The sequence below is a fragment of the Tiliqua scincoides genome, chromosome 2 (assembly GCF_035046505.1).
Source record: "Tiliqua scincoides isolate rTilSci1 chromosome 2, rTilSci1.hap2, whole genome shotgun sequence".
Lineage (NCBI taxonomy): Eukaryota > Metazoa > Chordata > Lepidosauria > Squamata > Scincidae > Tiliqua > Tiliqua scincoides.
Genome location: NC_089822.1, coordinates 130,038,629 through 130,051,097, shown reverse-complemented (window position 1 = coordinate 130,051,097; position 12,469 = coordinate 130,038,629). Strand labels below are relative to the sequence as shown.

The following is a 12,469-nucleotide window of genomic DNA, read 5'->3' as shown; positions in this document are numbered from 1 at the left end:
ATACATGATTTGGGGGGTTCCAAAACTTATTCTGAGGTCTGCACATTCAATTCCTTATTCATTTCATGTATACACTACTGGCAACTACTGGTGTAGGGCAGGGGCCACCAAACCATGGCTGAGGTGCACCAGCATAATGATTCCAGGTGTGGCACGGTGGTGGCGAAACTTTACCGTTCCACCATACTACCAGCATTTTTCATGCCCGAACATTGCTGATACTAGTGCCAGGAAGCCACTTCCCTAGGAAATCGCCCCTGAAGGCTCTGCACACCAATTTCCCATGGAAGCAACTCCCCAATGCTAGGATCAGCAACGTTCAGGTACGTAAACTGCTGGAGGAAGGGTGGAATGGCAAGGCTTTGCCACCATTATTCTGGAGTGTCAGAAGCAACCAGCAGGCTGAGGTTTGGTGACCTATGGTGTAGGGTATTGAGAGTGACTTATGCCAAAATAAAGCATTGGGCTGGGCAGGAGTCTAGAGCAGTCTTCCAGTTGTGTGGGTATATGACGGGGGGGGGGGCAAAGTTTGTTCTGGGCTGTACATCCAAAGACTCTTTTTCCTATATGTGTATTTCTGACAAATAACAAGCAATTTTCCAAAGCAATGACCAAGACTGATGCTCCTTTGTAACTGTGAGAGCAGGAATGTGCAACCTGAACACCAATGCAGTTTCCTAGAAAGCCTACTGATATAAAATTCTGGGATATAAAATTTGGCAACTTTGATTTTTGAATTCAATTCACTTTTTAGCTTTAAGAAACACCTGCCACCATTTTGCTGCATTACAGATGTGAAACAGCAAGTAGTAGAGGGAGCTCTCGTCCCACAGCTCAGGTGAGAGGCTGAACAGTTGTCCTCACGCTAAGAGCAGTTGCGTTGGGCCAGTGCGGGCTCCAGCAGGTCTCCGTAGGGCCAGAGGCTCATTGGAGACTGGGGACTCCCCGTGGGCCAGATTGTGAGCCCCCGAGGGCCACAAGTGGCCCCCAGGCCAGGGTGTGGGCACCCCTGCTCCAGAGGTATGTAGGTGACCATCTACCGAAAAACAATATTGGCCCCAGGTTTCAAACAAGTACAGCAGTGTTTAGGCCATGTGTAATTACTTACAATGAGGTCAGAACAATGAGATTCTGGGCAGAATGGAATGTTCCTTGCAGGGTCTGTAATTTGGAAGCGAGGTTTTTGTACTTGTTCTTGGAGTGCTCCGACAACAGCGGCTAACAACAGCCTCCCTGTCCTTGTCAACACAAACAGGAGTTCGGTTTTACATCAGGCACCTGGTTCCTCCTCAGTCATGAGGCCTCATCTGAGTTTTAAAAGCATCTCTTTGTGCCCTTTCTGGGAATGGAATGTAAATAACTAGAATCAAAATAGCAGGGACCAGCCGCACCACACGGGAGGCACAACCTTTCATGTTTGCCTTCCTTGGTGCGCCCTGACCTGAGCTACCTCAGTGCCAACCGCCTCACCTGCAATTCAGAATCGGCTGCAGTATATCAGAAGTGGGAAGTGAAGCGGATCTTTTGTTCTTCCTTTGCACCTATAATATTGGTCATGAGTCACGTTGTTCTGTAATGTAAAGTGCAGGAAATTTTCTCTTCCTCCCCCCCCCAATACGGTCCTTGATGGGAGCACAAGGAGCAGCTAGCTGTTCCAAGTATCTGATAAGGTGGAAGGGACTGCTGCAACTGATTGACTCATGCTGAATTTGGCCCCCAGATGCTGCTAAGAAATTCACCAGCAGGATCCGAAGGCAATAGCGCTCCCCTGCTGTGACTCCCCAGCACTGGGAGCCTTGTGCTGCCTCAAGAATGAGATCAGATTAGCTAATGGTCTTGGGGTGGGCTGACGGGAGCCTGAAAGCATCTTCTTTCCTACACGAGGGCTGGCCATCGGGGGAGCTCTTTTGTTGTGCTCTAAGGAGCCCTACCAAAGTTCACTCTCCGCTCAATCCTATGCGTATCTACTCAAAAGTTCAAATGAGTTCAATGTGGCCTACACCCAAGTAAAAGTGGATAGGATGGCAACTTGAAAATCTAAGAAAAATTATACAAGTGAAACTGTGCGCAAAGAAAAGTCACATTGTAATTGGTGCCTCCCTCTCCCTGGCTTTTTTCCCCCTTTTGGCTGAGACAGAAGTTGCTGGGACTCTGCACAAGGCTGCCCTGGGACACCAACCAGTTCTGCCCACAGCTACCAGCAGGATGAGCCTCCAGATGGACAGATTGGAGTGTCCCCTTAAGCAGCAAAGGGATTCTGGGCATTGGGATGACTTTACCCACCTGGGCTCACCATTGCCTCTCCTCCACAGGAAAGGCTCCAAAGTCATCCATTTCAGGCTGGGACTTTGGCTAGGCAGCAACAGTCTTCGTTTTCTCCAGTTCAATCTACTGGCCCATCCTGCTCCGATTCTTCGATCCCAGCTTCTGTTCCATGAGTGCTTATAATTTGGCTCTGACACCTGGTGCACACCCTGCTTGTGACCTATTGCTTGAATTATGTGTAATACTGTCAGTGTTTCTCAAACCTTTAGCACCAGGACTCACTTTTTAGAATGAGAATCTGTCAGGACCCACCAGAAGTGATGTCATGACTAGAAGTGACATAATCAAGCAGGAAAAATTTTTTTAAATCCTATGCTGCAATCATACCCACACTTACCCAAGAGTAAGTCCCATTTACTGTCATTGTTAAAAGCATATAAATAGTAACCTGTTAGTACAGATCTGTCACATTTCCCAAATGCAGTCACATACCATAGTAGCATCAAGTCCAACATTAAAAATAAAATATTGAAATGAATGGAGACACACCTGAAATTGGCTCGCGACCCACCTAGTAGGTCCTGCCCCACAATTTGAGAAACACTGCGTGTATATACATAAAACATAAAAAAGAAAAGCCCTACTGGATCAGGCCAGAGGCCCATCTAGTCAGCATCCCGGTTCCCACAGTGGCCCACTATCAGCTGCATCCAGGAAGCCAAATTCACATGCAGAAGGCATGCTTTTCACCCACCTTTGCTCCCCTGTAGCTGGTATCTAGATGATTGGTGGGTGGAATCGGTGCTGGTGCCAGATTACTAAGGCCAGATTACAAGGGCCCATGGGGCAAAACCCTGCACTGTGACCCCCATGCTGCCCCCAACCACTCCAGTGGTGCAATGGGTGCTATAACTGGTACTGAAGGTTCAGGGGTCAGTCTGGCTGTGTGAGTCCTCTGCTGGGCAGGATCACACGGCCACTTTCAGTGCCATCTCTGGGTGGAGTATTGACAGGCTTGCCCTATGGCAGGGTTGGACTAGAGGACATTACACAGGGAGAATGTCAAGGGTTCATCCCTGGGACTGCTAGGTAATTTACTGGCTGAATAGCAGCAGGCCTGAAGCCTTGGCCAGACATAGCCAGCACAGCACCCTGGGAACTAAGCTGATGCAATATCGGGTGATGTACATCAGGTGACTGCTCTGTGTGTGTGTGTGTGTGTGTGTGTGTGGCAGCACATGCCAAGTCAGCATGACTGTGCAGAATTTCCCTCATGCTGATTGGCTGTCATGAGTATAAGTTCCTGCAGGGCCAAGCAAAGGTGTGGGAGATGCAGGGTGGATTTGAGCCAAAGGCTACGTCAGTGAGATCAGTGATTCGTGTACCATTTGTACAGTTTGGACTGTTGTCTTGTAAATAGCTTGTACATAGTAAAAAGGCGTTTGGTGGAGGACTTCTGCCTTGTGTCATCTTTGTCGCCGGGAGTCTGTACGCTCCGACCTTGGGAGATAGGCAAACCCAAGATAGCAAGCCGGGCAGCAGCCAGCTGCATGAACGTCGTCCGCACTCCAGCAGCTCGTAACAGAGAAGGTGTTGTGTGGTTTAATGTGGCAGGATCTTCCAAGTGCCTTGGCCTACTTCCTTAGATGCAGGTGTTTCTACAGAACCCTGGAGTCAACATAGTTGTGCTTCAGAAATGCTTCAGATTGCAGAAATGCAATCTCAGGACTAGAAAAATCAGTGTGAACCCAGTAAACCAATTTGGCTAAATCACACATGGGCAGCCTTATCTGGTGCCCAAAGAATATTCAGTTACACAAACTGCTTTCCATGTAAACTCAGAACTCTGAAGCACCTGACATGGGTGCACAGAAGTGTCTCACTGGTCATTGTTTCTTGCACCTATATTTCCATGGTTTATCCACCTTGGCTGCTCATTTACATTATGCACCTGCTAAAAATGCCAAGGGCAATTTAGTGACAAAGAAAAACCCTTTTCCTATTAAATATAATGCAAATTTATTGAATGTCAGCTACAAACTCGGTGACCCATACAATCTATTCTGAACTCATTTCCAGAAGGAAGACTCTAGTGAGGTTGCTAAAATATTTCTTGGAGGGGAGGGGGGTTTTCAAAGGTTCAGCCATCCCTCTGCATCCCCCAACTCATGGTTTCCTAAGCAGTACCTCCAGATTTGGTAGTAAAACATGGACAAGTGTATACTCTCAGCACATGTACAATGCAACATGTGACATGATCATGTGGATGATTTTCACATGTAGTCACATCACAGGTATTGCAAGTATGGTGAACACCTGAGTGTCCCCTGAGTCTGCCCAGGTGTACCTGCATGGAACTGGACTTAAATCTGGAAGATCCAGGTTCATATCCAAACTCAGTAATGAAGCTTCGTGCGTGACCTTGGGCCAGTCACAGTCAGCCTCACTTACCTCCCAGGGTTGTTTGAGGACAAACAGAGGGATGGAACCATGTACACCGTGAGCTCCTTGGAGAAAGGGCGGTATCAAAATGTGAAAAATAAGTATCATTGGCTAGAATATAACTGTCCCCTAAGATAAGATGTTCATGATTCTTTGCCACTACAGTTCAATTAGGTAGGTAAAATTCATTTCTGGACAGTGAAGTCCCTAAACAGCACTCCAATTACAGGGGACCAGATTGAGGCCTACTGAGGTAGTCACCTCAGGCACAGACTGCAGGATACGCCTACCTTCATCTGTCTACTGGCCTCCACTGCTACAGCTGCCCCTCCTACTTGGGCATCTGTGAGAGTCACTGGGGCAGTAATTAAAAAAGTTTGGGTCAGCCACATCCAAGGCTCTGCCTCACTAGATGACCCTTGGCATGCCCTGGGATTCGTAATAGGACCATTCAGTTCTTAACTGGAAAGAGGGTTTGTATGGATGGAGCTTTTCCATCAGGTAAGCTGAACCAAGTTGAATTCAGCTCAGAATGTAGATCCCCCCCATAACTGAGGTTAAGAACATAAGAAGAGCCCTGCTGGATCAGGCCATAGGCCCATCTAGTCCAGCTTCCTGTATCTCACAGCAGCCCACCAAATGCCCCGGGGCGCACACCAGATAACAAGAGACCTGCATCCTGGTGCCCTTCCTTGGTTTTATGTTACTGATATTGGTTTTATGTTACTGGTTTTATGTTACTGATATTCATTCCTTGCCTGAAGGTGGGCCACAGTATCCAGACACTCTTCAAGAGCAGTCCCATGTAGAGCATATTGCACTGGTCAAGCAGAGAAGTTCTAAAAAGTCACACAGCCAGACTACATGCTGATGGCAAAATGCAATTCTGGCCACGGTTGAAATCTGCAAGACACTGCAAGCTATTTTTACTTCAAAAAATGTAAAAATTTTCCCAGTTCTGGAATTTTTACTTTCAGACTTAAATTACTGTGTCATAACTCAATGTGTCATAATGTCTTTGTTTATTATGTGTAAGTTTATGGGAATCTTTACTGCATGTCACTTGGGATTTAAAACAGAACAGGCAGCATTCAATAAAATAATGTGAAGACCACAATGCCACCATCCATCTTTGCCTCCCATGGGTTAAATTTGCCCAGGGATTGGGGAATAACACATACTGCTATAATTCAAAGAGTTATTTATGTAAAGCTTCCAGCCAATCATAGCTTAATCTGAGCTAAGGCTCTTTCCCAGAACATATGAAGCAAGAAAAGCATTCACACCCTCCAATATTTCACACAGGAAAATAGGGACACGCTTGTAGCATCCCTGTTTTCATGCCAAGGGTTGCTGCCAAGCCTCCCCCCCCCCCCAACTTCCCAGTAAAGGGCTCTGCTCCATCTGTTGAATGTTGTATTCATTTTCTCTGCAAAGACTTTCCTCCACTGATCTAAAAGTAAATGGGGGTGGCTATACTTTTGGCTCAAGACAGTTAAAAAATGTAATTGTCTTGCAAAATCAATAGTTCAAAATACAGTATGTGTACCCCAGCGGCTGTAACATGTGAAATGGCAGGCTGTGCACCACAGAATTAATGAGCTTGCATATGTACACTAGGGACAAAATTAATCTGTGCGCCACTCCAAAATACAATTTCTAAGAGTGAATGTGCACATTACATTTAGAACATGTTTAGTGCTGATGTGCTTGTTTCTTTTAATCTCAATAGCAGCCAGATCAAAACCATAAAGTGTGTGTGGGGATTAACCCTATCCCATCACTGCTGCTGCCCCAGTCCAGATCTCTCTCTCTCTCTCTCTCTCTCTCACACACACACACACACACACACACACACACACACACACACACTGCTATTTGCCCCAGGAGAAAAACTCTTTTTGATGCAAATAGAAGCCCTTCCCCCCCATGGCAAATAGCTGCAGGGGTGGAAGGATACAGATCAGAACCATGGCTTTATCATTTAGGGTCTAAGCCCCTCTCCCTTGTAGCCAAGTCCTGACCCCCAGGGGGTTCAATCCAGCTACATTAAGGAAACAGCATTAAGTACTTGCTTACAGTAATGTGTCTTTTGAACCCTAGAGACTATGCAGAAGGAGCAGCACCCTGAACATTTCAACATGGTATCCCTCAAAACAAAATACTGCAGCAATACTATAATGATTTACTGGGAACAGGTACCAGAAAATTGGGATTGTCCCTGGTAAATAACGGTATCTGGAGTGTATGAGAGTGCCTCTGTCCACCTCACCATTAAGTAACCATACTCAGGGCCCAATCCTATCCAACTTTTCTGTGCTGATGCAGCCACAATGCAGCCCCAAGGTAAGGGAACAAATGAGGAGGCCTCCATGACTGTTTCCCCACTGCAGGATGCACTGCACACCCCATTGGCATGGCTACATCAGCACTGGAAAGTTGGACAGGATTGGGCCCTCAGTCCTTAGACATATGGGATTGAGCAGGATCTTCTCAGTCAAGGAAAATTATGTCTCAGCAGGCTTGAACCCTGACATGGCAGTATCTCCCAACTTCAGAAATCAACCAGTGCAATTCTGTGCATCTGTATTCCCGGCAGAATAGAACTGTTTCAAAGCCATTTGCAAACAGGCTGCCCACACTATATACCTAGATGAAGAAGGCTATTAACGAAATTGCAAAGTGGGTGAGTTACTAGTCACTCAAGAGGTTATTGGTTTCAGCTGCTTCATTCTACAGCTTTGCTATCCCTGAATCCCCTATAATGAGTTTTCTGGGAAATCTATTAGTTCTTAATACGTGGGAGGTAGGTGCTGTCTCTTTCAGCAGTCAGCACACATACACATACATAGCAGTAATAAGTTGCAAAGCAGATTAGATATAGTACTGGAAAGTTCAGAGGGGGGGGGGAGACATCAATGTCTAGCATTAAAAAGATACCACACTCCTTTTAATGTGGAAACTTTCTGCTGTCAGTGGTATGGAAGACTCAGCACATGTTCAATGTGCTGTTCTTCTTGCTTGAAGGCTGAGCTTTGGCATTTGAAACAGACATGAAAGCTGAGTCTTGCAGTGCCCTAGTTTCAGATTAAGTCCTGATGTGTGCTTAAATCTGTTCATTAATCCATCTTCAAACCTCAGATCAGGGGTGTCAAACATAAGGCCCAGGGGCCAGATGTGGCCCGCGGAAGCTTTTTATCTAACCCTTAGGCTCTCAGCTGCTGAGCAGTGCCGAGGCGTTACTGCTGAAAGGGTAGCCCACATGAAAATTTGGCTCTGCCATATCTTGAAATATGATCAAGATTTGCATATTTTCTCTTCTGCCATTTGCAGCTAATGAGTTTCTAGGTGAGACAAAGTGCTTATTTTTGGTTGTGACCTGTTTAATGATATCACCTCCTGCCTAACGACATCACCTCTGGCCCTCAGCAGGCATCATGAATGCTGTTTGGCCTGCGGTATGAAATGAGTTTGACACCCCTGCCTTGGATGGTCCACTGTAACTTTACAAAGTTCTTTGAAAATGCTGGTTCTTCCCTGTCTTGCTCTTGTCGTTTATTACTTATGGGCATCATAAGGGGAGACAGACAGTAAAATGGGTACAGTACCTAGCAGTTTGTGACAGCACTCACCTCCCTACTTTCACTCTGGCTGACTGGGATTGGAATGAAGAAAGGTCGTTTCCTTGCCCCCACTCAAGCTAGAAAGCCTAGACAGAAAGAGGGTACCTTGGGAAAGCCTCCCTTTCCCAAGACTTCCTGACACCTGCCATGTCAAATGCCGCTTCTTAACTAATGATGTGCTGCTGGCCTCTGTTTTGAACACAGTATTCTCCTCTCCTCCACACTTCCTCTTCCACTCTCCCCCCTCCCCACCTTCCTTTTCCAACCCTGGGAGCAGAAGAAGGAGCTACTGCCAGTCAAGTAGATAATACAGGCTTGGGTAGGCCAACTGCCTGACTCAGTATAAATCAGCTATGTGAGGCTACCTGGATCCTAAAAGAATTGCAATAGTCTGATCTAGCCTGTAGGGCAGTCCTGCCCACACTTCTGAGAGCAGAGACCCCCTTTATTCTGAACTCAAGCTGGATACCCACCAGTCCACACACTGACTTCATCCCACACCCCAAGTTTTTGCAGTGATCTCCCCAGTGATCAGTGGCTGCTCAGAAGCCCTCAGACTTAATGGTGGCTCCACATTTTCGGCAAAGCATGCCTATCTCTTCCTTGCGTCACCCACTTGTTGGCCTTTTTCTTCTGGCCCTATAAACTTGGACTACAAGAGGGAGGAGGCAAAGCAAGCAGAGATCAGTGGGCACCCTGCTGCCACATGGGCCATAGCCTTGGGCCCAGCACTGCTGAGCCATGGGGTGTGGGAGACTACCATAATTGTGACCTGGCTGAGGGAACTTGAGTACACTGGAAGCAAGTCACTTATTCCCATGCTCTTTCAAGTTGTTGATGTGCCACAAATGACTAACATGTATGGTATGTGTGGGCAGGTGACCTACTTGACATATATGGTGGCATAGACACTTTTATGGACTTCTTGGTGTGGTTCTACTACATTATCAACAGGTGCAATGTTTCCATTTTTTTATAGGATTTGCAGCTCACTTTTCATGATTGCTTTGTCGGCTTGTGGTTACGATCGGTTGTCTTGTCTCTCCACACACGCACCATGCACGCACGTAGCAGTTTCTGAACTGCTGCCTCTCTTAATCGTCAGTAATTTCCGTCATAGCCATTTTATTCAGTGGGTTTACCCTCCCACGCAGAGCTCTAATCAAGATGTTTATTTTGCAGATGTTATTACTGCAATCTCTTCATGCGCTAGTTTCAAAATGTGACTCCAGTAAATTGTCAGTCTCATTTATAGGTTTGTTTGAGTTCAGGGTTCTTTACTCCTTAACTGGGGAAGTGCCTTTATTGAGCTCTTAGGCCACTGTGCCGAAAGCTGATGATGTGGCTAGGGCCATATAAAGAACCTTGAAGCTGCCTCCTGTGGAGTCCAGCCCTTGGCTCACCCAGCTCACCCTTGTCTACACTGAGTGGCAGCAACCTTCCCAGGTTGCAGTGGATAGAGGTCTTTCCAAGCCCTGTCAGTCATGAATTATGGGTCATTCAAATAAAGCAACCAGGCTTATTAAGTTGTATGCTAAGAACATAAGAACAGCCCCACTGGATCAGGCCATAGGCCCATCTAGTCCAGCTTCCTGTATCTCACAGCGGCCCCACCAAATGCCCCAGGGAGCACACCTGATAACAAGAGACCTGTATCCTTGTGCCCTCCCTTGCATATGACATAGCCCATTTCTAAAATGGCTTGTAACCCATAATGGATTTTTCCTCCAGAAACTTGTCCAATCCCCTTTTAAAGGCATCCAGGCCAGATGCTGTCACCACATCCTGTGGCAAGGAGTTCCACAGACCAACCACACGCTGAGTAAAGAAATATTTTCTTTTGTCTGTCCTAACCCTCCCAACACTCAATTTTAGTGGATGTCCCCTGGTTCTGGTGCTAGGTTATAAGAATTCAAAGCCAGAGGGAAGAGAGATGCTAGGCAGAAGGACCCTGGGTGTGGGATGATTCCAGCTTCTCCCCTAATCCCTCAGTTGAGTCATCTCCCTCCATGGTCTATCTGGTGGGACTTTGAAGATCTGCCTGACTCTTCCTTTAATGCCAGGCTACTTTTATCTCTCTACTAATTTCTTAGTGGTATCAATGACAGTTTTTCATTGCCCCTCACTTATGGAGTTCAGCAAGCTGGAGACTGAGCCAAAAATACCTCAAGTACATGTCCATCTCTGCAGCAGAATCAAATCCACCAGTAGGCTTCTGACTAGTCCTGGAGCAACAATGTAGGACGGCTTTTTATCCTGTGCTTCCTTGGGGCTGACATCCAATGGTCCACCCAGGATCCTCAGTGCTATTCAGATGCTGATCTAATGCTGGATGCATACCATGGCTGCCTGCCAGCTAATGAGTTTAGCTGATGGAATGTTGTCAGGGACTCTCTGCAGTCCTGCCCCTGCCACAGTCAGGGGTTGCTCTGCAAGCTTTGGCCTGGCACAAAAGAACTTCTGAAGCTTTCAGGTTTTATGTCACTTGAGAGATATTTTGACAAACTAGGGTACTTCAAATGCTTTGAATGCTGTGAGGGAGATAAAGCGGGGTATACATTTGTAAATAAAATAAATGTCTTCACAGTGCAGATGAGGGCTGCTTCCATCCACTGAGGTGGGAGACTTCACTTAATGCGGTGCAAACCCTTTTCTTCATATGGCATCAAAGACTTTGGTGTTCTTTACACCTGCTGGGTGGGCTGTATCCATTTTCCAAATTAAGTTCTGCTGTAGTTACATGCACCAAGACCCACTTTTTAAAATGACACCCTGTTGGGACCCACCTAGCTTTACGAGACTAAAAAAAAAGTTTCACTTTACCAGCCACTTAAGCCTCTGATTTTATCCTTTTTACTATGGTGGGAGGGGGTGAGCACCTTCTCAAGCATTGTTGAACTCCATGTTCAATGGATCAGGACCATTCTAGTGGCATTCCCCTTCACCTGGACTTTGAGAAGAGCTGAGGCAGTCACCTACTTGGGAGTAAACACACACATGCTGCTCCATTTTGTTTTCCATAGGGCTCAATACATTTTCCTTGTCAGCTATCAGCTTGTCAGTCACTGACCCACTAAAAATTGGGTAGCGGCCCACTGGTGGGTCCTGACCCACAGTTTGGGAACCAATGACCTAAGGCAGCGATTTTCAACCAGTATGCCGTGGCACATTGGTGTGCCATGAATGGTCAGCTGGTGTGCCGCTGGAGTTTGGGGGAGGGTTATTTAATAGTAGTGCCATTGGGGGATATGAGCCCCCCCAACATGTGGTGTGCCTTGTCAATTGTCAAAAAACTGATGGTGTGCCTTGACAATTTTCATGCCTTGCCAGTGTGCCATGAGATGAAAAAGGTTGAAAATCGCTGACCTAAGGCAAACTAAAAAATGCCACACCAGCCTTGCCATAGATACCTTTCAGTGCTCCTGGCCAGTGTGGCGCTTGAAACCACAGCTCGCAAAACAGAGCAGTCTCAAGCAGGCACAAGAGCACGTCTGTGACAGGGCTGTTATGCCTCTTGTGGCTTTTTGAAGGTTGCCAGAGGCAACTCTGGGTATGGAGAATATGGCCTTTGATACCAGTGTATAGTATGTGAAGTGAGCACACCGTCATTTCCCTGCGGTGGGAGGCAAGCTACAGAGGACACTCTGAAGGAGGCAAGGTGAGAGTCCCAGGACTGTCTGGCAGCCAGAAAAGGAAAGCAGCCGCTCTGACGCTGGAGAATGCAGGCATCGATCCTGCTACCTCTCGCATGCTAAGCGAGCGCTCTACCATTTGAGCTAATTCCCCATGCTGCAGGCCAAAAGTGCTTCGGTGCATTCACATCCGTTGGCCAGAGGGCTACTCCCACTGCCTGGTTTTTAATGTGTATTGTGTGTGAGTGTATTTCTCGTGTAATAATTGGAATACGAGATATAAGCCCACTGCCAAGAGCATTTTGAACCAAGAGTACAGCAAGAGCATTACCTGGTTCAGATATCTGCTGAACGTATGTTGTAACTTGTTTATCCAAATAGCCTGGGCAACATCCAAAACCCTTGGGTGCGCAAGCGTATTTATATTCAAAACTGAAAATGAAAAGTGACAGAATGTACTTACATTGAACATCCTATACAAACAGTTCACCTGGATTTTTAAAAAAT

General features: G+C 46.6%; 1 non-coding gene across 1 annotated transcript; it reads right to left on the bottom strand.

Annotated features, from left to right (window-relative positions):
• Nucleotides 1-12,043: 12,043 nt before the first annotated feature.
• On the bottom strand, nt 12,044-12,116 carry TRNAA-AGC (transfer RNA alanine (anticodon AGC)). Its single transcript has one exon. It is a non-coding gene; the product is annotated as a tRNA-Ala (tRNA).
• Nucleotides 12,117-12,469: the final 353 nt, after the last annotated feature.